Here is a 26,981-nt window from a genome sequence, read left to right on the forward strand (position 1 = left end):
ATACAGCTTAGTATAGAAACCAGGAGCTGCAGCCCAAGATCTCAGCAGTACCATGTATAGGTTATATGACTCTTGAGTTTTTTTTTTTTTTTCCTTGAGACGGAGTCTCTCTCTGTCGCCCAGGCTGCAGTGTAGTGGCACGATCTCGGTTCACTGCAAGCTCTGCCTCCCGGGTTCACGCCATTCTCCTGCCTCAGCCTCCTGAGTAGCTGGGACTACAGGCACCCACCACCACGCCTGGCTAATTTTTTTTTGTATTTTTATTTTTAGTAGAGACGGGGTTTCACCGTGTTAGCCAGGATGGTCTTGATTTCCTGACCTCGTGATTCGCCTGCCTCGCCTTCCCAAAGTGCTGGGATTACCGGCGTGAGCCACCACACCCAGCGACTCTGAGTTCTTAAACACCTTACTTCTGCTTACCCAGTTTTAACATGAAAATATTAATTCAGCTTTGAACATTTTTTAAATTATTAAAACCACGAAAATTATTTAGCCATAAAGTATGTGTTGACTTTGCATATATAAATTCCTCATCTCTCCCATATGGCTTCATGTTTTGTTTGTCCTACTGTTTTCAAATCATTAAGTCAACTGCCTACAGGAACTTGATTGCAGTTTTTGTGAAAAGCAAACCCAGAGCCTAGAAAAATGAAGGCCAAATTCATTGTACTTATCATTAGGCTGGTTGCCTTGTTTTTTTAACCCATTCTGATTTCTTTTGCTCCTAGTATAGTGGGCCAGTGTGTATTTTTTGGCTGTAGCATGTATGTTTCATAGAGTATTTGTTAGGATTAACTAATAGCAAGTAGAGGAAGGGTTAATACTCTCATTTTTCCCTCCTGTTCTATCTGGAGAGACCATAAAATACACTGCAGTTAGAGTCAACAATCACCACTTGAAGAAATCTCTTCAACACAAAGCCTGATAAAATTTACATCTGGTAAATGTCTATTTAAGCTACTGCGAAACACATACTTAAAAAAAAAAAAAAATGGCCTTTTCATTGCCTCAATGTCTTGAAGGCTTGAGATTGTAAAACACTTCCCTAAAGTTCCTATAAGCAGCATGAGGCTATTTGCCTTTATAAAACTATAGAACTAATAAGCAATTAAAGGGGATTTTGAAAAAAGCCTGTAACTTCCAAAGTGATAAACTATGGAAATATTCATTGGACCTGTCCCAGATTAGCTGAAGTATCCATATGCTAAGCTTATGTGTAGAGGTCAGGTACAGTGGCTCATGGCTATAATCCCAGCACTTTGGAAGGCCAAGGCGGGCGGATCACCTGAGGTCGAGAGGTTGAGACCACTCTGACCAACATGGAGAAACCCTGTCTCTACTAAAAATACAAAATTAGACAGGCGTGGTGGCGCATGCCTGTAATCTCAGCTACTCAGGAGGCTGAGGTGGGAGAATTGCTTGAAACCGGGAGAGGGAGGTTGTGGTGAGGCGAGATAGCGCCATTGCACTCCAGCCTGGGTAACAAGAGTGAAACTCCGTCAAAAAAAGGAAAAAAAAAAAAGCTCATGTGTGGTGCCCGGAGCCATGGGACGCTTAAGAGAGAATATAGGTATTTTAGTCTGCCTGTCCTGGGACCCATCTACCTCTTCTCTTTTCTTCTAAGCCATGGTTACCACCTATGGCACTGACCATTCTCCTAGTGAAAACCTGCCAAAGACAGTGGAAGCAACTGCAATGTTCCAGATATCAAGAACATCTTTATTCTGTATCTAAGAGTACAAGTTAGAAAGTGTTAGCCTAATAAATTTTGCAATAATTTACATATTGATAGCTGAAGGGAATTTTAAAATATTTTATGCACAACTGCCAGATGTTATAAACCACTACTAATAAAAATATTTGTGGTGAAGGACCCCTGTTTCCTCCCTAATTCATCGCCAACTGGTAATTTTAGTCTGTACGTTCAATGACATGAAACCACTGATTATATATTTGGGGGTCACAGCTAAGTCACACTGCAACAAAAATTTCTTAAAAACTTATTCTCAGTTCTGGATTTATTACATTTTGTCCTCGGATAATATTTTGATTTGCTATTTCAAATTGCTTTGCTGTAAACTATAGGAAAGGAGAAGGAAATGAGGCCACTGGGAGTAAAATAAAGGACTAATAGGTAAGATAAATAGAATTATAAGACCTGTTCAATACTGTCAAGTAAAGCCAAAGATTGTTCTGCAGTGTCTTTTGATTCACAGTAGCTTGCTAAGCGTTCTGAAGATCACAGGGTTAAACAATTCATTTGTTCTTATTGTCGTTCTTTCCCTGTTCTGTAGAGAAAAGACATGGTAGCAGTGTCATTTCAGTTCACCCAAAGTGAATGATTTCAGCCTTACCCAAAATGTAGTATTCAAGATATATTTGTTCTATAAATTCAGTGAAGTGGATTCTCAAATTTCATGGTTGTTTTTATTAAAATCTGTGTATACATATACTCAGACATTAGCCAAAGCAATAATATCTGAACCATAAAACAGCCTCACTAAGGATTCATAAATAGGACCTCTCCCACCCAATCATTTTCATATCATGTTTGTCCCTTTAGTAGCTTCCAAGATGATGTTTTTCAACTCCCATTACACCCTAAGAATTTGTTTGGATGAGTGAAATCAGTTGCAGTTTTTTTTTTTGCCAGAACATGGTGCCACACCCTTGGCAGGTAGGCAATGTTGTCTTCATATGTTTGCAGAATTACTGAGCATTAGCACTTTGTCCTCCAGAGAGTATCCAACCCTACCCCTCAGCTTTCAGTGCACTAATGCCACAGACAAACCTAGCTCTGGAGGGGAGAGGGCAATGTGAAGGCTCCCCACAACTTTGTGCATCCTGGGGATCGTACAAAAACAATGGCAGTCTTACAGCTTCTCCCAGGGAGATGTCGAGGGGCAGTGCTGACGAGGAAGGGTAGACTGATTGTTCTTTCTGTTGTGCTTTTTCCCTTAAAAATAAATAAATTTAGATCACTTTAAGTTATAGCCTCTCAATTTTTTTTTTTTTTTTTTTTTTTTTTAGAAAGTCAGTACCACTGTAGTGGCCCCAAAAGTATCCTACTCCTCCACCCCTCTGGGAGTCTCCAGATCTCTAAGATTAGATGAGCCCAAGAATAGTCTTACCCCACCCAGCCACTCTATCAAGAACCATCTGTGGACTGAGAATCTGCTCCTATTCTGAAGCATACGGTGTCCTGAAAGGCCTTCTAGACCCCTTGTGGGTTTGGTTCCACAGGCTGAGAGTGCCAGGCCCACTGGCTAAGCTAATTGTACAAGAGCACTCCAGGGGCCTGCAGTGCCCCTGCCCTTCGCCCCTAGCCTGGCTAATGTCCAGTGGTCCTCCTGGAAGACTTCCTGGTTTCCTCTGAGATGAGACTCCTCCCAAAGACTGGGCGACTTAGCTCCTTGGTTCCCGTGGCACCCTGGCTATGGAATAAACACTGGCAGTGTGGGGATTACTACCCCTGTATAGATCACTCAGTCATCTTCTCTTCTGTATGATTAATTCCCCAGCCTCCTCCCTACTCCATTTAATTTTAGCATATGTATGATAAATCTTCGTTGAATAATGAACAACTGATCACTGATAAACCTTTTCTGAAGTATTGTTGTCCTTTGAAACAGAAGAACTCCCAGATTAAATGGTACTCAAAACGTATTAGATGTTGTGCAGAAATCACAGTTCTACATTATTATAGTCATGTATTATAGTCATCGATTTACTTTAGGAAGTTTGAGTTGAAAGTTTGACAGCTCAGAGAACCAACATTTACATCTATTACTAATAAAGACAGGTACTGCACTGATAAATAGAGTGAATGTATTCCTAAAAGAATCTAAATGAGGAGAAAATGGCATTTTCTCCTTGATTTTAGTTAATTGGTGATATTTTCTCATAAAAAACTTTTGACCCAAAACAACAGTATATATCACATTTAAGTATATTCAGATTCATTTCATTGTCAATATCCAGCCAAGGCACATTTAATTCTTGCACAACCACCCCGCGGTAAGTTAGTCAAATGAGTACTCAATCCCTATTGCATAGAATATTTAAGAAAAACACTTAAAAATTAAAGTGTACCATTGAATCAATCTCAGTTGCATTAGAAGTTCTCCTTAATTCCATTGGCCTCAATTGTTTAAATAGCCACAGTGATACTATGTATTTGCTACACACTCAATGGAATATATGAGCTTTTCTCTTTCCTTTATTCTTTTTTAATTGGAAGGCATCGCTCAAGAAATACAATTCTTTGATTTGTTCTCTAGACAGTAGAAAGACATCATGGTTATTTCTTCCTTGGTAAATTAAGCCCCATTGTCAAACATAACTAGTGAGAAAAATAAATGCATTGTGTGAAATCCTAACCTTTAAACATACCACATTTGCTTACATATTTTTCTTTATGTTTCCCGTATTTTTATTCTAAAATGTGAAGATATGTTGGCCTCGTCTGTCTTTTCATTTTCCCATTATTTTCAACAAAGGTCGCCACTCCTCCAGAGTCAGAAATAAAATGACAAAATTAGTTCAAATCTAGGTCTTTTACTATGCCCAATTCTTCAGCAGCCCCTATTTCCTTAATATCCCATTTAATGGAAAAATTTGACAAATTTGCATATAATCAAAAGGTGATTTTGCACCTGATTTTCCCCCATCTAAATATTGGGCTTGAGAAGGAAAAAGTAGGCCTTAGCTGAAGCTTCATCTTCCTTCTGAGCATTAAAGGTACAAGAGAAATATGCACTCAGAAACAAACGGGAGAAAAACAGAGAAAAAGGAGAGCCAAGGGACTGGTGTGAGGGCTTCTTCCTGTTTTAGCTGGGTAATAGTTGATTAGATGATGTGTCTTTAGTGTATCTCTGGAAAGTAGAATGTATTCAGCTTGCAGCCACAAGAGATACTTTTTCATGATGATAATTTAAAAATGTTACCAGGACTTTTTCCTTCCAAATGTGAGTGTCTGTCTATACACACATATGCATATGTGGTTTTTGAAGGGGCAAAACTTCTAAAACCACAGTGAATATTATGGTGGTTAAAAAAAAGTCAGCCTATAAGGATAAAAATTATAAAAAGTTAAAATTTCCTTTGAAAATCTTTTAGAACTTTCATGCTATAGTTTTCTTCCAACAGTGGAGCATTTTCCTGTTTCTCTTGTTATGCACAAGATGTAGTATTTGATTTGCATTCAAGGGCAGGATGAAAAAGAAATATTCGTTTTTAAATACTAGAATCACACACTGTGGTGGAGGTGTTCTCATCATGAGAAGCCCCCGAGAACTGAGACCTATTGTGGGGATTTGTATTTGTCTCCCTCCCTTTCTCCCTCCCTTCCTTCTTTCCTTCCTTCCCCTTTTTTTTTTTTTTTTTTTTTTTGGTCACCCAGACTGGAACTCAGTGGCTCAATCTTGGCTCACTACAACCTCCGCCTCCTGGGTTCAAGCAGTTCTCGTTCCTCAGCTTCCCGAGTAGCCAGGACGGGATTACAGGTGCCCACCATCACTCCCGGCTAATTTTGTATTTTTAGTAGAGATGGGGTTTTGCCTTGTTAGCCAGACTGATCTCAAACTCCTGATCTCAAGTGGTCTGCCCACTTTGACCTACCAAAGTGCTGGGATTACAGGCATGAACCACCATGCCCAGGCTGTTTTCATACCGCTATAAAGAACTGCCTAAGACTGGGTAATTTATAAAGGAAACAGGTTTAATTGACTCACAGTGCAGCATAGTTGGGGAGGCCTCAGGAAACGTACATTTGTGGCAGAAGGCAAAGAGGAAACAAGGCACCTCCTTCACAAGGCAGCAAGCAGGAAGGAGAAGTGCTGAGCAAAGGGGGAAAAGCAACTTATAACACCATCAGATCTCATGAGAACTCACTCACTATTACCAGAAAAGCATGGGGGAAACCACCTTCATGATCCAGTTACCTCCACCTGGTCTCTCCCTTGACACGTGGGGATTATGGGGATTACAATTCAAGATGAGATTTGGGTGGGGACACAGCAAAACATATCAGGATTCGTGTCTTCCATTTTCAGAACATAAGTTCAGATGGAGTGGTGGTAAGGGACTGTTTCAGTTCTTTCTTTCTCGAGTTTAATATGCTTATGATACAATTCCATCTTTAGATTAGTACCCATAGAAGAATTTATTTCAAACAAATAGATTGAATACTTTTAACTGCTTTGTTAAAAATTTTCAAACTAGGCTAAATGGGCATCCCACAAGAACTAATAACTAGACACAACAATCCTTTATATAATGCATGCTTTCATGAATGACATAGGACATAATTTTCTTTTTAAGTTATGGACCAACTTGTGCCCTTCCCCCAGTCCATATGTTGAAGTCCTAACCCCCAATATGACTATATTTGGAGATAGGGTTTTTAGGAAGTAAATTAAGGCTAAATGAGGTCATAAGGGTAAGATCCTCATTTGATAGAGTTGGTGGCCTTGAAAGAAGAGGAAGAAGGAGTAAAAGAGCTCTCTTATTCCCTGTGTGAAGACACAGCTAGGAGGTGGCCATCTGCATGCCAGGAGAGGTCTCACCAGAAACTGACCATTTGGCATCTTGATCGTGGACTTCCTAGAAAACTAAGATGCTTATAGACTTGAAATTTAGAAAACGTTTGGGTCCCCATCTTCTTCTGATGAATGAAGAGAATTGTCCTCACTCCTCTGTTGTGATATTTAAAGGAGAGGGGAGTTTCACGGCACTCAGCTGAATTTGCTCTGATGAGTAGACTTCTCAGGGTTTTGTGTACTCCCTGTTTGATATTTATATTTTGTGAATTTTGAACTACTTTGAATATGAATATTATTAGAATTTTATTAATACTCAAATACTTGGTTTTAACATGTTTCTATTATTATTTCAGATGAAGTTAAGAAAATCTAAAAACGCAAAACTTTAGGCCTTTTTCTTCTTGGGGACGATGGGGTTTTTCTTGGGGATGATGAGAACATGATACAAGCAAAAATGATTTTATAGCCGTACCTAAATGCTTATGTAAAAAATAATTTACTGGCTGAAATTGTCCAGCCCCAAAGGCATCTTTGAAGAAATTATGCATAAAAATGAAAAGCTTGAAAAAGTGACTTGAATACCATATCATTTGTAACCAGCAACACTGAATGAATTATGTGCTTAGCAGCGATGGCTTTTGCTTCTGTCTCTAATCCTTTCAACTCTTCACCTCTCTCTTGTGCAGTATTTAAAAATTGTTAATCTTCAAGAATATTCTTATTTAACAGAATACCCAAAGCTGTTTCAACTTTAGAATTCCTCTGTCCTATGTTTTATTGAAAACGATTACACTACCTTGGAAGTACATGGTGATTCAGATATACCTAATATTGGGCCTTGTTCATAGAAAGTACTCATAGCATTCATAGAAGGTTATTTCCTAAAGGACTAAGTGATTAAATTAATATACATCCATGGGTGTGTGTGTGTATGTGTGTGTGTGAGTGTGTGAGTGACGGAGTCTCACCCTTGTCACCCAGGCTGGAGTGCAATGGCATTATCTCAGCTCACTGCAACCTCCGCCTCCTGGGTTCAAGCAATTCTCTGGCCCCAGCCTCCCAAGTAGCTGGGATTAGAGGCATGTGCCACCAGGCCTGGCTAATTTTTGTATTTTTAGAAGAGATAGAGTTTCACCATGTTGGCCAGGCTGGTCTGGAACTCCTGACCTCAGGTGATCTGTGCACCTCTGCTTCCCAAAGTGCTGGGATTACAGGTGTGAGCCACCACACCTGGCCTTAATATGCATCTTTAAATTTGTTTTTATTTTGAATTTTTGGTGTTCTAGTACAGTTATATCACTGCCTGTACTCACTGCCCAATTTTCTACAGGTATCTACCTATCTTGTTCATTTGAAAAGAACATTTAGAAAGGGGGATGATAGAATTTTTTTTCTCTTCAATGTGTCTTAATTTTCCTATACTTGAAAATAAGAGGAGTTATTCAAAATAAGTTTCAGAAAATGTTGACAGTATGTAAGTTTGCAAGTGAAAAGAAGGCAATGGAATTTTGCATTAGCACTTAATATTGGGCGCTATTTGCTTGTTACTTGTTTCTGTTAAGATCCATGGTTATATCCAATTTTATTTCAGTTCTTTCTTCTGTGGTTATTGGGTTGGGTGATTTTGATTCTGTTCAACAATGGATGCTTTGAGTAATGAACTTCAGTGCATAATTATCCAGCGAAATCATAGCAAAGGGATGAGATGACAAAAAGCCAACTTATTTTCAGGAACTAAAAATAATGGTATAATATAGGCATTAATACATGCATGACTATTCCAGCATCTGACTTTATTCTGATCATTTATTGTTATATAAATTGTAATTTAAAATTGTAAAATTTTAAATACTTGCTATTAATCTGTAAATCTTGTTTACTTTTTTAAAATAACAGTAAATTAAATCTGATGTTTTAGCGAAATGCACAAATCACTGAATTCTTTTGAATTAAATAAGGTATTGATAGTAATTCATTTAAATAGTTATTTTCCCCTTTTTATCACTTTAGTTAAGCGATACTTTACTACTAAAACAAGCATATTATTTATAATAGCACTTAATCGTAATAAAATTTAATAGTTATGTTAAGCTGATTTTTATGCTATCAAGGTTCACTAAGATAGTGAGTTAACTTATATGTGATTATTTTTATTTATGATTTAATATTTTACACCTATTAAGATGTTTTTGGTATTTGGGAATGATGCTCATTGTAATTGTTTTGTTTAGGAAATGTTCGGTCAATGTTACTTTAGCGAGAATAGTCATTTTAGCTATTAATGTTAGGGAGGTCAGAAATTTTGGAGGATACTCCTGTCTTATACCATCCCATGAAGTAAGGATAGAGTCAGGGTTGAATATTTGCCATGGGCCAGTGCTTTTAAAACTAGTATGTGGAGTACTAGTATGCCTTCTCATATGTGTCTAAATAGAAGTTTAAAATAAAATTTACCCCTGAAGGAGTTACTGAGCTTCCTTGTGTATCATTTAGTGACTTGAAGGTTCTGTGTGTGGTCATTCGTGTTGTTTCTTCACTCATATGGTGTTGGTCAATGAATTATATACAGAGAGTGTAGTACTGCTACTGTCTGACTTGTCATGGGTTCTACACTTTGCTGTTATTCAGACCAGCCCGTGGAGTAAGCACAGGCTATTCTGAGGATTTTCAACTGATAACAATGTAAGCATGCTTAGGAGCAGATGCGATTCAGTAATGAGAAAACCCCGTCAATTTGGGTGTTAGGAATAACTCATTGTGCTTGCTTTTTGTTAAACTTTAGACGGTATTATAATAGACAAATTAAATTAAATTCAGAAGACTCTTGTGGGGACAGTCCTTTAAGTACTGGAAATGCTGTTATTTGGAAGAAATTATTACTTTAGAATTTTCTTAGATTTATTGTAATCAAATTAGCATAACTCAAGAAAGACATTGTCTTCACACATCTTTCCCACAATACTTTATTAATTACATATTTTCAAATGAATGGTGTCTTAAGGTCCCAGAATCCACCAAAGTGTTCACAAACACATCATAAGGTATCCCTTGAAAGGTAGTTAAAAATCAGGTCATGATAGAACTGCCCTACATACCTACCCTTTCTTGAGGTGAAAAACCTCACATCTTTGCCAAATGACAGACAGCTTACCTGGATTAAGGTTCACAATTTAAAATAGAATATTAGAAAAAGAGGCTGAAGCGACTTACCCATTATTAAGGCTAGCTGTTGTTGTACACACTCCAGACTTTATGTGTGCATGTTAATTAAGTAATGAGAACCCCAGGGCAACATTTAGTATAAATGTTTGAACATTTTTCTCCTTAGAACAGTGAGCATCATGTTTCCCCATATAATGGCTGACATAGACAACCAGATTCCTTCAGACCTTTTCAACACTTGTTTGGAAGATTGCTTCCTTTAGAGTTCTTTACATTTATGGCTCCGTGTCTGCATTCATTTTCTAGGGGAATGCTTCCATAAATTTCATAGCCAATGCTATAATCTCTCTAGTGATTAATCTCTGAAAAGTTTAATGAACTGTCTAAAGAGGGTGATTTTCTACTTGGGCCTGGTAAGACACTTTTTACATTGCTTCTCTGGAGCTATGTTTTCTGTGTTATTTTCATGATATTCCTACCACATTTATTTTCTTTCTTTGAGTGGTAGATATCCTTAAATAAACATCACAGTTTGAGAAAGTATCATCCTTCATCCTGTTGCATTTCAGCCAAAAGGAGGTCAGAGTTTGAAGAACTTGAGTAAATGAATGACAATATGTTAACAGACATAAAAAAAAATTATCAGTACTCTTAGTTTCTCCCTGTTAAGTCTTCATTTATGATGATGAAGCACAACTAAATATCTTCGGAGTTACTTGAAACATCCTGGATAGCACAGAATATGTAATCATACGGGAATCTAATAAGAAGTCACCACTCCTTCAGCAACTGCTGAGAGGAAGAATCTGCTTCAGACAGATTATGTGGCAACTACAGTGGTCCAGTGGTTGGAGGCCTCTGGTGATGAGCACAGGAGCCTTTTTAGGAATTACGCTGATGTCTTCCTCCACGGATGTTTTGTACATAGTCTAGGGGATTAAAAAAAAAAGCACTCCTACATTGGACTCTATTAACACTATGAATTTTATTTTTCATTTAGTTTCATCTTTTAAGTGTTGTAATTATACACCTCCACGATCTGTTAGAACTTAGTACCTTTGTAACAAGAGATGTCAGCTAAAAATGTAAGTTTTGGCCTTGGGAAGGTGATTTTTATAGGATTCTTACTTTCATTGTGATTTAATTCTGCAGTGAGGAATACCATCTCAAAGAGTTTCTGTATGTTCTTTGTCACTGTTTCAAATAGTTTATCAGAAAGGCTTTAATATTAATGTATATTATGATATGCAACCATAATTTTTCATCACACTACCTGCTATACTATCCTGATTTCTTAGTTTGCTGTTGAGTGTCTGCCAAGCATTGTGCTGGGTACTCATTTAATCCTCATACCAACTCTGTGGTGTGTGTGTATGTATCATTTCCACATGTACACACGTATATTCAGATACAAATTTATTATGAATACATATAAGATAGTATAATGTGTTAAAAGACAAACGTCAGAGTCAGTGAATAAATCCAGGTCTTTCTGATTCTAGATCTCATCCTCTTACCTAGTCCGTACTCTTCATTTTACCACATTTAATATGGTATTTATTGAGGTTATAGCTTAAATACAAGATTACTACAATTAAAACCCCACATGAACTCTATGGTAGTTGATTGAAAAGTAAATCTATGACTGGGTGCAGTGGCTCACGCCTGTAATCTCAGCACTTTGGAAGGCCAAGGCGGGCAGATTACTTGAGGCCAGGAGTTTGAGACCAGCTTAGCCAACATGACAAAACCCTGTTTCTACTAAAAATACAAAAATTATCCAGGTGTGGTGGTGCACACCTGTTGTCTCTGCTACTCAGGAGGCTGAGGCATGAGAATCACTTGAACCCAGGAGGTGGAGCAGGTGGAGGTTGCAGTGAGCCAAGATCATGCCACTGCACTCCAGCCTGGGGGACAAAGCGAGACCCTGTCTCAAAAAAGAAAAAAAAAAAAAAAAAGAGGAATATATATTATTAACCCAAAGACTGTTTTGTTCTAGCTTCTGTTTTTGCTTTTTGCCTTTGGCTGCTTTGTGAATAAAATCTTAAATGAACATGATAGAAAAATTATGGAAATTAGTATTTGCTAAAACTTCACATCTATAATTCAATATGAAGAAGCTTCACGTCTACCTGGGGAAAGTATATCAGTTTTTTCTCAAGTCTACCTTGTGTGTCTAGTGACAATAACAGATTCCTAGGGTTGAAAGAACCCCCTGTATTTATTCTCCTGAACTTGGCAAAGATCATGAACATTCATTTAACCATCTAAATTGTAAATTCTCTTATAATAGCTTATTTGGACCAGGAGACTTTAACTCATTTAAAGTAGTACAGTATAATGATAGGCCAGGACTTTTTTTTTTTTCTGTATTCAGTGCTAAGAATCATTCTGTCAGATCTGCTTTGGGTTTTTCTGTAAGTGTTTCTCTTAATTTGTATTTCTAGAGTTTTTCTGTTTTGTGGGGATATAAAATTCCTCAGGAGTCTAGGGAGTAAAAGACTAAAGGACATGAATAGTATGTGAAGACTGCTACCACTGAGGCCTAGGGAAGTGAAATACGGGCAAATGGACTCATTTAATTTAAAAATCTTTTTACTCTTTTACCTTCTTGTATGTGTCTTTTATTTGAGCATTTTTTAATGTGACATAACTTAAAAATTAAGCTTCATAGTCAAATAGAAAATATCAAAATTAAGAAAGAGATGTATTTTTCACTGTGCCTCTAATACTATTAAATTAAAATCTCTCTGACTTGATGAATGATAGAAACTGACAATTCTGAAAACATGTGCCTTTTCTTAATAACACAGGCAATTGTCTTTTATTTATTTCATCAGGGAAAGACACTTAAGCTTGCGTAGATTTCAGTAGCTTTATTCATCAAACTTTACAAAAGCAGAAAAGCAGACACAAATTAAAAGTTAAATATCTTTTCCTCTTAGGATCTTATCCTCTTTATTATTCTTCCTTCTTCTCAGTTGTTTATTAGCTTACTCTTGGATTTACAACATTTTATTGGCAATCTGTGGTTTGTGGAGTTTATTAGTCCCAGTCTGTCACTTTAAGAAGGAGGAAAGGAACAGAAATGGATTATAGCCAATATTTTTGAATGTTCTCTAGGTTTTAGGTGCTTAGTTCTCACAAGCACAACGTGAAGTAGGTGCTTGATAATCATGCTCTTTAGATGAGGCTCGGGTTGTAAGCAGTGGACCTGGTGTTTGAATACCAATCTGTACGATTTAGAGACACAGGGTTTCCCACCGCACACACCATTTGAACATGTTATAATCTAGATCTGGTATGTAGTAAAGATGCTAGTCAACAGTAAAATTACCAAATTGGTGAGCTAAAAGAAAGGCTGACACAGAGTGTGAATATTCAGCTATCACTCCGTAAATAAAATAGTTCCACTCTGGTTTTTCTCTGCTGCCAACACAAATGAGACTGGAAGGCAACACCTGGAATGACGGGACCCCACCCAGTCTCCATGACATATCTTGGCATTCTTACTGAAGCTGTTAAGAAGCTTGGAATGCTAGAAAAACTAGGAAGCGGCATAATAGTCAAGATGAGTTTTGTGCTTACAGGTACTGCTACATTCCCACCTGGCTGCTGTTCATACATCCCATTGTAAAGTTTCTTGTTACTGCTAGTTTGAGAGCCACCTTCATGTCTCTTGGCTTTTCTTTTAATCAAGGGGACTGGAAGTAGGAAAACATTTCTTTGGGGCTTAAATGATGTCAGTAACTGGCAGTGGAAAAAAGGAAACTTAATCTGAGGTGATCACAGAGACACTGGTCTTTTCCTTTTATAAGGAGACACCACCAGACTATTTCCATTTGCTTTCCCCAGAGTGTTATATTGTTTACTACTCCATGTAAGCCAGCCATATCTTTAAATGAAAGCATTTTCTAACCAACTTCTAAAGTGAAATGGTAACACTCTCACTTGAAACCTGTGTGTCAGTACATCCCACAACACATGAGTTTGTTTCAGACTTTGAGTCTTCTTATACATGTGGTGAGAAGTTCAAAATTACCCCTTATTTATACAGCCTTTGGCAGTTTGGGCAATGTGTTTTGTCACCTGTTTGCTGTCTTACGAAGAGCTGGAAAGTTTATGAAGAAATAGAAAATATGACTTTGAGCCCTTGACATTTTAAAATAAATGTACATATTGTTAGTGACAGATTGCTAAACTTGGCTTTAGACACTTAGCTGTGTTTCTTGCCAAAAGTAATCCAGATGTGCATAATTTATCCGACTGCCATATGTGCACTGACATGTCGTTCTATAATCAACTGTTCAGTATGGTTACAGTTACATGTTCTTTTTTATCAACAATCTTTTGAAATATCACTGACTTGATAACTTATTTTAAGTTTTAACAACTTCTCAAAAAGTAATGCATAACCAATTTGGCTTTAAACCTGAGTGACCAGACATGTTGAGTGTCTAGAGAAGACATTGACAATCCACATTTCCCGGGGGCCATATGTATTTCAAGGGGGAAAATCTAGGATACCATCTTCAGTGTGATTCTCTTTTGATAAGTGTCTTAGGGGTATAGAATAGAAGATGTATGTACCAAATTAAATTTTGTTGAAACAAAAACAAAGTAAAGTCTCTAACCAAGTAATTTGTTTTGGAAAGGGAGTGGGAAAAGGAAATTTTGATACATATGAAATAAATATGTGGAAACAGGATATTTCATTTTTACCCTAATGCAATATCTTCTGTGTTGTGTGCAGGCCATGCTTGTGACATTCACATGCAGTATGGCACTGTGTTGATTCCCAGGCTGTATCTTTTTGTTTAAGAAAGGCATTTTTTTCCCTTGAGAATTTGAGAGAACGTATGTATGATAGGAAATATTACTTGTCTACTACCATTTCGTAAATTGATACTTAAATATCTCGGAGACATTTAGACCACACGATGATAGCATTTGTACTATCCCTGAGAGATAGTTACCTTGAAACTATGTCCTTGTTTTTTGTGCTTAGTGACACTGAGCCACCATCAAGTCTAGACAGGGGTATTGCCAACCATGTGTGTCCTTGTTTGTGTTTATCCACAGCTGCAATTAGGTTTTTCACACTGTCCCCATCTGTGGAGGCTAGCTGTGCAGTGACCTTGGCCAGTTCAAAATCTGTTCAACCAAGGCCGTGTATGGAGAAAACTGGGAGGACAGATGGTAGGATTGATGACGGGGAGCTGTTTTGTTAGTGATCGTGTCTGATAGTATCCAACCTGTCTTGTACACGGTATGATTTTTAAAGACATATCCTGAAACCTCTTATAGTTAAACAAAAATTGGCCCAGTGTCAGTGCAAATGTCCTGACAACAATAAGAGTAATACAATGGCAGGTTTATGGGTGTGGGATGTCTATTTCATTATTATTATTATAGCAAATGTGTAGCTCTTATTTTCTTTTCCTTTTTTTTTTTTTTTTTTCTTTTTTTTGAGATGGAGTCTCTGTCGCCAGGCTGGAGTACAGTGGTGCGATCTCGGCTCACTGCAGCCTCCACCTCCTGGGTTCAAGCGATTCTTCTGCCTCAGCCTTCTGAGTAGCTGGGAATACAGGCGCCCGCCACCAAGCCCAGCTAATTTTTTTGTATCTTTTAGTAGAGATGGGATTTCACCGTGTTACCCAGGATGGTCTTGATCTCCTGACCTCATAATCCGCCTGCCTCGGCCTCCCACGGTGTTGGGATTAGAGGCGTGAGCTACCGCGCCCGGCCGGGAGCTCTTATTTTCTAATCAGCTTCCACTTTCCCTGACATAGTTCAGTAGGAGGTTTTGAACATTAATGTACCAAAAAGCACTTCTGAACACTAGTGTACCAAAACTTCCTTTGGGACTTCCAAGTTTCCTACTTGAATGCTGAGGTTAGGGCCGGCTTTAGGGGGGGAAAAATCTGATTTAGACTGAACTGTAACTGTTATTTATCTTGCCTGTGATTCCCTGTCACTTTGAAGTCTTATGAGAATGATCAGCTCTTCTTCTTTGAAATTTGAGATGTTCAATATGTATATTTTCAGGCTTCCCATCATTTCTTTCTGATTAAAAACATTTATTTATTGGTATATCTAAAGATACCATTTTAAGCAGACACACACACACACATAATCATACTTAGTCCACTTTCTGTTGCTATAATCAAATACCTGAGACGGGGTAATTTATAAACAAAAGAAATGTATTTCTTTCTTTCTTTTTTTTTTTTTTGAAACAGGGTCTCACTTTGTCATCCAGGCTAGAGTGCAGTGGCATGAGTATGGCTCAATGCAGCCTTGACCTCCCTTGCCTCAAGAAATCCTCCCACCTCAGCCTCCCAAGTAGCTGAGACTGCAGACATGTGCCACTATACCTGGCTAATTTTTGTTTTTTTCTTAGAGACAGAATTTCACCATGTTGCCCAGGCTGGTCTCAAACTCTTGAGCTCAGGAAATCCTCCCTCTTTGACCTCCCAAAGTGCTGCGATTACAGACATAAGCCATTGTGCCTGGCCAAGAAAAGAAATATATTTCTTTCTTTTTTTCTTTTTTTAAAATTTTTTAAATTTTTTTATTTTTTTTATTTTAAGACGAAGTCTCAATCTGTCACCCAAGCTGGAGTGCAGTGGCTCCACGATCTTGGCTCACTGCAACCTCCACCTCCTGGGTTCATGCGATTCTCATGCCTCCGCCTCCCAAGTAGCTGGGACTACAGGCGCTCACCACCACATTTGGCTAATTTTTTTTGTATTTTTAGTAGAGACAGGGTTTCACCATGTTGGCCAAACTGGTGTTGAACTCCTGACCTCAGGTGATTTACCCACCTCAGCCTCCCAAAGTGCTGGGATTACAGATATGAGCCACCAGACCAAGCCAAGAAATGTATTTCTTATAGTTCTGGAGACTGGGAAGCCCAAGGTCGAGGAGCCACATCTAGTGAGGGCCTTTTGCTGGGAGGACACTTTTCAGAGTGCTGAGGTGACCTAAGGCATCACATGGCAAGGGGGCTGAACCCAGAGCCAAACTAACTTTTATAACAGACCTTCCCTTGATAACTAAACCACTCCCATGATAATCCATTAATCCATGAATGGGCTACTCCATTCATAAAGGCAAAACCCTTCATGACCAATCACCTCTTCTCACGCCTGTAATCCCAGCACTTCAGGAGGCGGAGGTGGGTGGATCACTTGAGGTCAGGAGTTTCAGACCAGCCTCGCCAAGATGGCGAAACCTCATCTCTACTAAAAATACCAAAAATTAGCCGGATGTGGTGGCGAGTGCCTGTAATTTCAGCTACTCGGGAGGCTGAGGCAGGAGAATTGCTTGAATCCAGGAGGCAGAGGTTGCAGTGAGCCGTGAGTGAGCCCCCGTACTCCAGCCTGGGCGACTGAGTGAAACTCCGTCTCAGAAAAAATAAAAAATAAAAAAAGCCCTCCCTGTCTCTTAATACTGTTATATTTGAGATTAAGTTTTGTTTTTTTCAGTTTTTCTTTTTTTTTTGAGACGGAGCTTTGCTGTTGTCACTCAGGCTAGAGTGCAATGGCGTGATCTGGGCTCACTGCAACCTCTGCCTCTCAAGTTCAAGTGATTCTCCTGCCTAAGCCTCCCGAGCAGCTGGAACTACTTACTGCTCACCATTTCTCCCAGCTAATTTTTGTATTTTTAGTAGAGATGGGGTTTCGCCATGTTAGCCAGGCTGGTCTCCAACTCCTGACCTCAGGTGATCCACCCTCCTTGACCTCCCAAAGTGCTAGGATTGTAGGGGGGAGCTGCTAAGCCCAGCCAGGATTAAATTTTAACATGAATTTTGGAGGGGACAAAGATTCAAACCCTAGTACATACAATTATGTTTTAGAAGAATTACTACTATTATCATCATTATTACCCTCATCATCCATATTTGTTTGGCTTCACTTCATTAATTTTGAATTAATGAAAATGTTCCAGATTTCTAGATTTATCCAAATATTAACAAATATGTATTTTCACTTTCAGTAATTTTAGAATGTCATATTGAAGTCCCATGATTCTTTAAAAATTTATGTGTTAATATAACATTTTGAAAATGACAGTGCAATTAACAGCAAACATTTATTAAGCATGTGTATTATACTAGGTACTATTTTGCTTTGCATAGCTCTCATTTAATCTACTAACAAGTGGCACTATTAAGTTACCTAAAGTCAGATAGCTAGGAAATGGCAGAGCTGAGCTAAAAACTCAAGCAGTGAAGTGAGCTCCAGAGCTCATTTTCCTAATTACTCTGTCATTTTGTCTCTAACAAATAAAACCAATATTAACATATTGTACTTACTAAGAGCCTGTTCAGGGTATCATTACATTGAGATGGCATGACCCTGATAAGCATTTCAATTTTTTGTACTTGGAAAATTCCAATTAGGTTAAATTTACTGCAGAATCTCTTGTCTGCTTTGTTTTGGTTAATTTTCCAGTCTGATAATTTGCTGCCTATTAATAGGATTTATCTCACCTCTTTCATCTGTTGGTCACTCTACAGGACTGCGATCTCTTTCACTAGGGTTATGTCATATAGTCTTTCATTCTTCCAACAAATTATAAATTAGAGATAAAGAAACAGAAAAGAGATTCAGTTCTTCCCCTCTAAAAGTTCACCTAGATTGGTCCAAATGATTGTGGTTGATTTTCCATAAATGTTAGATACATTGACTTTCTAGAGACTATTTCTGAGGTCTCTGCAGTTGTCCATATCGATTTCTTGAATTGCGCTTTCTGTTCCTCGGTGTTGATGCAATAGAACCCACTGATTGGGTCTTACTTAGCTTCTAAAACTTCTTTGTTCTGCTTTATCTTAATTCACACTCTTCTCATCCCACACTCTGCCTTCACTCTCATTTTCTCTACAGTCTGGTAAAATGGAAAGAAGACAGTTTGTAGTGAGCCATCCTCAGTTCAAATCATAGCCCTACCACTTTTAAATTATGAGACTGTAGGCAAGTTCTCTGAACCATTATTTTCCTTTCCTCAGCTCTTTATTGAAGATTAAATCAGAGAACAAAGTGTCAAGACATGGTCTCTGTCTTTGAAGTGCTGACACTTTAGTGAGAGAGATAGACATACAAACCATTAAAACAGCAAGTGATAAATATCATAAAGGTGGTACGTGTGACATGCTATAAAAGCTTACAGGTGGGTAGTAAGGTTTTGATGAGTGAATGAATGTGTGAATGAAACTTAGGAGAAAGGGAACTGAAATATGACTTCTTGTCAGGAGATTTGGCACAACTCTGGATAGAACATGGTATGATTTTATAAATGTTCATTCATTCACCTAACATTTATTGAGTGCTTACTATGTGCCAGGCAGTGTGCTGTTTACTGGAGATTACAAAGACGACGGTTAGTTCTGAGAGGAAAAAACTAAATTGTTCATTGCTCTGGCTATATTGAGTAAAAGAGCTCTTGAGTTTTCTGTGGTCAAATGATGCAGCGCAAGCATTTCATAGACTGTGATTAGGCCTTCCTTATAGCATCAATAAACCTATTTAAATAGGTTCTTCCTGTAGATATTTTTATTCTGAAATTCCCTTTTTGATGTAACTGAATGAATGAACAAAAAGATGAGTATTTAAACAGCTTTCAGATTTCCTTTCTTTCATGCCTGCAAGCATGGCATGTATACTTACTTTTGTGTAATCTTTAATCAGGTAATCTGTTAGTACAAGTAGTTAAGCTCACAAAATGAGTAGTTTTTAAACAGAATTTATACAAGTGTGAGTTTTAAGCTTCTGGTTTTTATCATAATGATGCAGATACTGAAGAAAACTGTCAGAAAAATTCTCTCTTCCCATCTCTTCCTAAATGCAGTGTAAATAGCAGCATATATTGTCAATCTCAGTAATAATAACACCCATGTGAAGCCCTACTTGCTCAAAGGAGTGAGAAAAAATATTTTGATGTTTAGCAAATGCTATCCCAACAGTGAAAGGAGTGCCAATTTCCTGTTAGATGTTGAAACCGTCATTCCAATGGCAAGTAGTGATTGAAGAAACACAGCCAAATTTTAATCTATGTGTAATTGCAGATATCCTTTTCAGATGTCGTTTTTAGTGAATCTAAGAAATATTTAGAAGGAATTTGCTACTATATTAAGAGACCCTCCTCTCTTACTTAGCGTCTACCCCCATATATAAAATAACCTTCTATGTTGGCGATTATGCTTTAGTTTCTGTTGCTTTTTTAGTAATAATTTTTTATATTTTTTTAATTTCGTTTTTTGTATAGTAAGACAATTTAACATTATCGAATGTGGAAGGCAGAGGAGGAAATTATGACACCATTACCCTATTACAGGATTTTGTAATCTCAGCAATTTGAGGAGTAGTTTTGTGTGTTATAGGATGTTTAGAAGAATCCCTGGCCTCAGTCCACTAGATGCCAGTAGTACCCCCTGAGTTGTGTCCATCAAAAGTATCTCCCAATGTTACCAAATGTCCCCTGAGGATCAAAGTCCCCACCCCACCTGCTCATTTTTGAATTGCCTTAATTCAAAGATATTATCAATTTTGAATGTTCCTGTCAGTCTTCTTTCATGATACATAGATCCTTTTACAGAGCCGAGGTAAGTGTATGCATAGTGTTGTATTCTGATTGTTCGTGTCATACAACATCTAAGCATTTTCTGCTGTTAACTAGGTATCAGATTTAGCACTTTTAAATTAATTCTGTATTGAAATTTTTATGAAAACATGGCAAATGGCCTCCTTATGTATATACTTTTTCTAATTTACATTTTTGCTTTTCATATGTGCACTATGTCGCTTGTGAATTATTTTCCTACCTTTTCTGTTGGCAAGTGGGGGCTTAGGCCTTTCTAGTTCCTTGTGGTCTCTGTTATAGGAGAAAGCACCAGCCTTTGCACTCAGACAGATGTGGATTCATTCCTCCCCTGACACTAGTAGCTTTGTGATTTGGGGCAATATACACCCTGAGAACATCTCATCTTATAAAAGGAGAGAAAATATAGGGGTATCGTGAAGCTAGAAATAATATATTTCGAACATCTAGCAGAGTAAGAACTCAATAACTGTCAGTTTGAAGTAGTGGTAATAATAGTGCGGTTTATATTCCTTATTGATCCAAATATAATGCAGACCACAAAAGTGAGCCACGTACATAATATAAATTTTCTAGTAGCCGTGTTAAAATACATAAAATAAGTGAAATTATGTTCAACATTGCATTTTATTTAACTCATTTTATAACTTTTGCTTGTAATCAGCATTATTAATGAGAGGTTTTACATTATTTTTCTCATGCTAGGTCTTTGAAATGTAATGTACGTTTTATGCATATAGCACATCTCAATTTGTTTTTTGTAGTTGTTGTCGTTTTTTGGTTGTTTCCTTTTGTTTGTTTGTTTGTTTGTTTGTTTTTGAGACAGAGTCTCGCTCTGTTGCCCAGGCTACAGTGCAGTGTTGCGATCTCGGCTCACTGAAACCACCTTGCCTCCTGGATTCAAGTGATTCTCCTGCCTCAGCCTCCTGAGTAGCTGGGACTACAGGTGCATGCCACCACACCCGGCTAATTTTTGTATTTTTAGTAGAGACAGGGTTTCAGTATGTTGGCCAGCCTCATTTCGATCTCCTGACCTGAGGTGATCTGCCCACCGTGGCCTCCCAAAGTGCTGGGATTATAGGCATTAGCCACTGTGCCCAGCCAAGACATCTCAGTTTGTACCAGCCATGCTTTAAGCTGTCAATAGCCAGATGTAGCTAGTGGCTGTTATATTTGTCAGCATAGCTCTAAGCAATATGTGAAAGATGCCAGATTAATATATGTGCATTAATGACAAATTATTACTAAACATGATGGGAATACCTACCTTAAAGATTAGTTTAATTAATCTTAATCTTCCCTTTTTTAATAGCAGAAAACTATTAAAACTCCTTTATTTTGCATTTTACTTCTCAAATTTATTTAATTCTATGGTTGTAGCTAGAAATAGCTTACAGATCCTGTCATTTTAATGTACATTATATCTTATTTGCTATTCAGTTTAATGTTTGACTTAGTTTGTCCAAACCCTTCCATTCAGCAAATGTTTATGGAGTAGAGTTGACCCTTGGTATACTCAGGGCATTGGTTCTGGGACTATCCCCACCCCATTCCAAATCCACACATGCTTGTTCCTGTGGAACTCAAGTATACAAAAAGTCGACTATCCATCTATGAGGGTTTTGTAACCCACTAATACTATATTTCTTTATCTACGTGTAAGTGGACTCAAACAGTTCAAAGCCCTGTTATTTGAGGATCGACTATACTTAATATGTGCCAGGCACTATTCTAAGTAAATGTTTTGTTTTTTGGTGTTTTTTTTTTTTTTTTTAGATTTTTTAGTGCTCATAAAACCTCAGGGAGAACAGTACAAATATTATCCCTATCTTCCAAATGAAGAAATTAAGGCACAGAGTGGGCCAATCACATGCCTGAGGTCACATATCCAGAAAATGGAAGACTTGGGAGAAATATTCAGGAAAACTGGCTGTGTAGCTTCATACTCTCAAAGACTACTGCAACACTGCCTTTTTCTCAATCCTCGTTTCTCTAAGCACAATTCAATTATTTTTACTTGTTCCGTTATTATATGTGGTTAGCCTCAGGACCTATTATTCCCACTGGATGGTCACATTTCCTCTTTGGTCTTCTTTAGCTGCCCTACTATGCTGAAAGCACTGGTGGGTTTTTTTGTTTGTTTAAGGTTGGGGGAACTGACGGGGGAGTGCAGAGGGAGTCATAGGCCACATTATTTCGTATGGATCATGTCCTTTGCATCCTTTCTTCGTTTTGAGAGAGAATCTCATCATTGTATTTCAGTGTCATATTAGAACACTCGTGACAATGTTCTTGCTTGCCCAGTCTGAGTCCAGGCTGGAGAAGGGAAACAGAGGCGGAATAGTGCTTAGTTGTTACACGGCACCCATGCACTTCCGTGGGAGAAAGTGCTGCCTCTGGATTTCTGAAGAAAATCAGAGAAAGAAATGTATTATGTAAGTCTGACTCACTAAGCAGAATGGGTAAGATAAATGGTAGGAAAACCCAAACCAACTTTTCTGTGACCCTGTGTGAAATTCCTCTGTGTGCCCTAAGAAAAATGCTAAAAATGATGTGGTCAGAGTGGGAATGCTGCAGCTCAGAATCAGTATTGGAAGGAGAATTTCTAAGTTTTAGAAAGAAGCTTGCTCACATCATAGGCACTGCTAATGGCCATATAAATATTAATAAAGCTTTAAACACCTCCAAAATTAGCTTTATTTTTACATCAAAAGTGCAAGACATGGAAGTGGTAATTTGTGTTAGTCCAGCAGACACAAAATTAATTGAGATAAAAACAAGATGTAACAGGCAAACCCTTTGGGTGAAAAAAAAAAATGAGTTATTCTAACTCATTTAGACAGCTTCAAGTGAAACATAATAACAAGAAATGAGTTCACAGTATTGAATTATGAGTTTGTCATACATATCCGTGCTCCTCAACACCAAAGTCAAAGTAGTAAAAGCAATTAAATTCAGGTGCTGTGCCATCAAGGTACCGTTGTGCTGTGTGAGAAAGCTGTACCTCATTTAAAGCTTTGGGTTTACTGCTCATCTTACTATATCAGGTAAGCATGCTGCTTTATGTCTGCCCATAAGCTGGACTCAGGGATCGCAGAATGAGTGTGGCTCTGGTGGACACAGGGAAGCATGGGGATAAAGAAGTTCATTAGTTTCTCTAAATCTGTTTTTCCCACAACAGTTTGGCAGCATGGTGAAAACCACCTGCAGAATCCTCATTTCCTAGGAAATGTGTCTATCAAGCCACAGACCCCTTAACTTGTCAACAGCCCATAGTCTGTCAAGGCATAAGGCAGTTGTACTTGGAAGACATGCTGTATCCTCGCGATGCCTTGCCTTGTACGGGATTTATTATCAACTGTTACCCATTGTTTAGGGGTTTTTTCCCCCTCTCTCTTCCTGACATCCTATGCCTCACGTATGAAGAATTTCTTTTTGAAGTTAAGTAAAATGATTCTACTGTGAAAGGATTATTGTGAGAGCTAAGGAAATTAGATTGCATAACTGGGAATTTAAACATAAAAGAAGAAAACAAGCAACTCCAGAGGAACTACTTCTTGAAACTACCATTCTACAAGTCCTGGATATCTCTATCTTTAGCGTCTGCTAAAATTCACATCTTCCACTGGCCATTTTATTTCCTTGCTGTTTCTTTTTGTGGGATTCCTGATGAGGAATGCCATTCACCGTTTTTTCATTCCTGGGCTCAGCTCGTGTTTTCTGTTAACCTCTCCTGTTAACCTTTAACTTTCTTGCCAGGTTTTCTTATGGTATATATATATTAGTCCATTTTCATGCTGCTGATAAAGACATACCTAAGACTGGGCAATTTATAAAAGAAAGAAGCTTAATTAGACTTACAGTTCCACGTGCCTGGGGAGGCCTCACAATCGTGGCAGAAGGCAAGGAGGAGTAAGTCACATCTTACGTGGATGGCAGCAGGGAAAAAGAGAATTTGTGCAAGGAAGCTCCTGGTTGTTGTTTTTTTTTTTTTTTTAAACCATCAAATCTCATGAGTCTCATTCACTATCATGAGAACAGTGCAGGAAAGACTGGCCCCCATAATCCAATCGCCTTCCACCGGGTCTCTCCCACAACACATGGGAATTCAACATGAGATTTGGGTGGGGACATAGCCAAACCATATCATTCTGCCCTGGGCCCCTCCCAAATCTCATGTCTTCACATTTCAAAACCAATCATGCCTTTCCAACAGCCCCCCAAAGTCTTAACTCATTTCAGTATTAACTCAAAAGTCCACAGTCCAAAGCCTCATCTGAGACAAGGCAAGCCCCTTCTACCTATGAGCCTGTAAAATCAAAAGCAAGTTAGTTACTTCCTAGGTACAACGGGGGTACAAGCATTGGGTAAATACAGCCATTCCAAATGGGAGAAATTGGCCAGAACAAAAGGGCTACAGGCCCCTTGTAAGTCTGAAATCCAGTGGGGCAGTCAAATCTTAAAGCTCCAAAATTATTTCCTTTGACTCCACGTGTCATATCCAGGTCACGTTGATGCAAGAGGTAGGTTCCCATAGTCTTGGGCAGCCCTGCCCCTGTGGCTTTGCAGGGTACAGCCTCTCTCCTGGCTGCTTTCATGGGCTGGCATTGAGTGTCTGTGGCTTTTCCAGGCGTGTGGTGCAAGCTGTCAGAGGATCTACCATTCTGGGGTCTGGAGGATGGTGGCCCTTTTCTCATAGCTCCACTAGGCGGTGCCCCAGTAGGGACTCTGTGTGGGGACTCCAACCCCACATTTCCCTTCTGCACTGCCCTAGCAGAGGTTCTCCATGAGAGCCCTGCCCCTGCAGCAAACTTCTATCTGGGCATCCAGGCATTTTCATACATGCTCTGAAATCTAGGTGGAGATTCCCAAACATCAATTCTTCTTCTTTTTTTTTTTTTTTTGAGATGGAGTTTCGCTCTTGTTGCCCAGGCTGGAGTGCAATGGCGCAATCTAGGATCACTGCAACCTCCACCTCCTGAGTTCAAGCAATTCTCCTGCCTCAGCCTCCCAAGTAGCTGGGATTACAGGCATATACCACCATGTCCGGGTAGTTTTGTATTGTTTAGTAGAAATGGGTTTTCACTATGGTGGTCAGGCTTATCTTGAACTCCTGACCTCAGGGGATCCACCCACCTTGGCTTCCCAAAGTGCTGGGATTACAGGTGTGAGCCACCATGCCCAGCCCCAAACTTCAATTCTTGACTTCTTTGCACCCACAAGCTCAACACCATGTGGAAGTTGTCAAGGGTTGGGGCTTGCACCATCTGAAGCCACAGCCTGAGATCTACGTTGGCCCCTTTCCACCACAGCTGGAGTGGCTGGGACACAGGGCACAAAGTCCCTAGGCTGCACACAGCTGGGACACCCTGGGCCTGGCCCACGAAACCACTTTTTCCTCCTCGACCTCTGGGCCTGTGATGGGAGGGACTGTCGTGAAGACCTCCAACATGCCCTGGGGACATTTTTCCCATTGTCTTGGGGATTAACATTTGGCTCCTCATTACTTATGTAAATTTCTGCAGCCGGCTTGAATCTCTCCTCAGAAAATGGGATTTTCTTTTCTATCACATTGTCAGGCTGCAAATTTTTCAGACTTTTTTGCTATTTCCCTTTTAAAACTGAATGCTTTTAACAACACCCAAGTCTCCTCTTGAATGCTTTGCTGCTCGGAAATTTCTTCCACCAGACACTCTAAATCATCTCTCTCAAGTTCAGAGTTCCACAAATCTCTAGGGCAGAGGCAAAATGCCGCCAGTCTCTTTGCTAAAACATAACAAGAGTCACCTTCCACATTTTCAGGTATCTTTTCAGCAATGCCCCACTCTACTGATACCAATTTGCTGTATTATTAGTCTGTTTTCACTCTGCTGATAAAGACACACCTGAGACTGGGTAGAAAACGAGCTTTAATTGAACTTACAATTCCACATGGCTGGGGAGTCCTCAATCATGTCAGAAGGCAAAGAGGAGCAAGTCACATTTTACATGGATGGCAGTCGGCAAAAAGGGAGTTTGTCCAGGGAAACCCCATTGGGAAACTCCCGTGGTTTTTGTTTGATTGTTTTTGTTTGTTTGTTTGTTTTGAGACACTGTCTCGCTCTGTAGCACAGGCCACAGTGCAGTGGCAGGATCTGGGCTCACTGCAACCTGCGCCTCCTGGATCCCAGTTCAAGCAAGTCTCCTACCTCAGCCTCCTGAGTAGCTGGGATTACAGGAATGCGCCACCATGCCCATCTAATTTTTTTATTTTTAATAGACAGGGGTTTCACCATGTTGGCCAGGCTGGTCTTGAACTCCTGACCTCGTGATCCTCCCACCTCAGCCTCCTAAAGTGCTGGGATTATAGGCGTGAGCCACTGCACCTGGGCTTGTTTTTGTTTGTTTGTTTTGTTTTTTTTAATCATCAGATCTCAGGAGACTCATTCACTGTAATGAGAACAGCACAGGAAAGACCAGTGCCCATAATTCAATCACCTCCCACTGGGTGCCTCCCACAGCATGTGGGAATTCAGGATGAGATTTGGGTGGGAACACAGCCAAACCATATCAGTATAGAACGTTATAGAGGGTATCAGTTATTAAGAAAATTGATATTCATTATCACCAATGGTCCAAAATGTTGTGAGTAGCCAGTGTTCCTTTCATGAATCTAAATATCAGCTAGGAAAGGAA

General features: G+C 38.9%; 1 protein-coding gene across 13 annotated transcripts in view; it reads left to right on the forward strand.

The window, feature by feature from the left end:
• LOC105499370 (ARF like GTPase 15) overlaps positions 1-26,981 on the forward strand; it is a 437,434-nt gene that overhangs the window by 230,135 nt on the left and 180,318 nt on the right. Inside the window, exon 6 of one of the 13 annotated variants that reach the window (XM_071098937.1) lies at positions 1-26,710. This exon is cut by the window's left edge and continues 26,652 nt beyond it. The exons of the other annotated variants lie outside the window; for them this stretch is intronic. The gene's annotated coding sequence lies outside the window, so the exon portion shown is untranslated. Of the gene's footprint in view, positions 26,711-26,981 lie in introns of those variants that run through there. 13 annotated transcript variants of the gene reach the window in all.

This window comes from Macaca nemestrina, chromosome 6, assembly GCF_043159975.1.
Source record: "Macaca nemestrina isolate mMacNem1 chromosome 6, mMacNem.hap1, whole genome shotgun sequence".
Taxonomy (NCBI): domain Eukaryota; kingdom Metazoa; phylum Chordata; class Mammalia; order Primates; family Cercopithecidae; genus Macaca; species Macaca nemestrina.